Genomic DNA, 2,574 nt, shown 5'->3' with positions numbered 1-2,574 from the left:
GCTTGGGCCGGGAGTGCACTGAAAGATGGACCGCACGCATCTTATATACGTGGGTTCCATTGACGTCTGGCCCGGTGAGAGGACGGCCCACTTGCCTGGCTGACTTGACTCAGCCAATGATAGCCTGGCGGGGGTTGCCCAGGATTCCAGGAGCTGACCTTCGGACGTCACACGAACACACTTGTATCTGCTGGATATTTCTCAACCTAACACGGTAAGTCTTCACAGTGCCTTTGTTAACCGCTTATTACCGGAGGTTTATTGTCTAATTACGACTGTTTACTGTAAGAGGACAATGTAAATAGCAAGAGGACAATATAAATAGTAAGAGGACAATATTCTCTTAAAAAGTCTGTTAATTATTTTGCGAGGAGGTCGTTGTTAACTGTAAAATAAATTCCCTTAAACATTCCACGTAATTTTTTTTAAAAGTAAATATTTAAGAAATGTCTCGGTACAGTGTTGACTGGTCTACAAGCTTTATTTTCTCACAAGTATGTCGTACGAAACTATTAAACAAAATAAAACTCATCACCTTCAGAGTGTCTTGATACACACACAGGTGTCCCTCCCTCAACGCACTCTGATGCCCCACTTCGGAGACTGCATCAGGGTGATTGTGATTACGATTGGGATATCTGTCTATCTTCTTTCAAGGGAGGTTCTTGATGCCCACGAAAGGGGCTCTTGATACCCACGAAGGGGGCTCCTGATGTCCAAGCACTGTATAGCTTTCATAAGTAACATTTCACTATAAATATGATAATGCATTTTGCCAATCTCCCTGAATATATATTAAAGGAAGCGTCCTTCATCTGCTGTTGTTGAAGATTATCGTGAAGTGTTCCAGGAAGAGCTAAGCTGTGTGGGTTCTCTAGCGCAACAATCTGTGGATGGTTCGATCCTCCGTTCGCTAATCGCGACTGTTTCTTATCCGTCAGGACTGGACTTTGTCACCGAAGCGGTTAGTGTACTGTGCACCCCATATCCATTCTGTGGAGGGTAGTGAAAGAGGATATGGATGCATCGGAGGCCTAGGAACTAGGCCTCAAAAAGGGGTTTACAGGGATACATCTGGATTTATATCTACAGTTCACTTACGTTACAAGCAAATTTAGGAAATTTGCTAAATATGTCTGGTAAATTGCTTTCATTAATGAGATATATTGATATATGGAGAGCGAAACGTTGCCACAAAATGTCTTACTAATTGCGCTTGTGTCCTTATACTTAACATCTTGATATATTACTTAGGTGCCCTTTTTGATTGTAATAAAAGGTTATCACAGGTTTTGATATGGGAAAAGACACCTGTGTACAATTCACGACATTTATTAGAGGAAACATATCGCTAAGAGTGGCTTCTTCAGTCCTAATTAAAATATCACCTGTTTCCTGTGATCTTATTCTGTGGTTTGTGTGTGTATGCGCGTGTCAGCCGAGTGTTTAACGCACTGGTCTGAAGTTTTAGGACTCACCATGGGTTCAACCTCCACCCGTTCCGTGGTGTGTAAGTGCTGATGGTGAATAAGACAAGTTCTTAGAAAGGACGTACAGGAAACTTTTATTTGGGAATACGAAAGAAGACGAAGATGATTTGCCGAGGGCTAATAGAAATATTTTGAATACTCGACGATACTCTCCTAAGTGCTGTTTATTTGTGTATTGCAGACATTCTGGATGGCTGAATCTCTTAAATTCTCGACGTCAGTCTCCTGAAATCAAATGTAATTTGACAACCAGAACTGTTAGGTCCTTATATCTCAAGTTCTGTCAAATAAGAACATAAAGGAAGAGTGCTGCAGCAGGCCTACTAGCCCATGCTAGGAAGGTCCTTCGCAAACCCAAACTCCACTAACAAAAATATTACCCAACCCATTATATATGCTACCCAAGGAATGAGCTTCGACAACCCTATTATTATTAATTATTAGTTAAATTATTATTAATTAAATAGATGGTATCGCCTTAACTCTAAACACACCAGTTACAGGCGAGACCATTTTCCTTGATGCTGTCATAGAAAGTCAGAAGGGCTCTTGAAGCTTCAAGAGGCAGAAGGATTCTTGAAGCTTCAAGAGGCAGAAGGGTTCTTGAAGCTTCAAGAGGCAGAAGGGTTCTTGAAGCTTCAAGAGGCAGAAGGGTTCTTGAAGCTTCAAGAGGCAGAAGGGTTCTTGAAGCTTCAAGAGGCAGAAGGGTTCTTGAAGCTTCAAGAGGCAAGGGCTTCAAGAGGCAGAAGGGTTCTTGAAGCTTCAAGAGGCAGAAGGGTTCTTGAAGCTTCAAGAGGCAGAAGGGTTCTTGAAGCTTCAAGAGGCAGAAGGGTTCTTGAAGCTTCAAGAGGCAGAAGGGTTCTTGAAGCTTCAAGAGGCAGAAGGGTTCTTGAAGCTTCAAGAGGCAGAAGGGTTCTTGAAGCTTCAAGAACCGTTCCTTTCTACGGGATTGCACAAAGTAAATGGTGGAGCCTTGATCCACTCCTCACCATCCCACATCAGTTGTAGCGTCTGATAATTGTCACACTTGACAGCTTCACTGAATTCAGTTTGGTAATGAATATCAATTTAGCTTCACTCAGCT

This window comes from Cherax quadricarinatus, chromosome 42 (assembly GCF_038502225.1).
Source record: "Cherax quadricarinatus isolate ZL_2023a chromosome 42, ASM3850222v1, whole genome shotgun sequence".
NCBI classification, from domain to species: Eukaryota; Metazoa; Arthropoda; class Malacostraca; order Decapoda; family Parastacidae; genus Cherax; species Cherax quadricarinatus.
Note: the sequence above shows the minus strand (reverse complement) of the source record.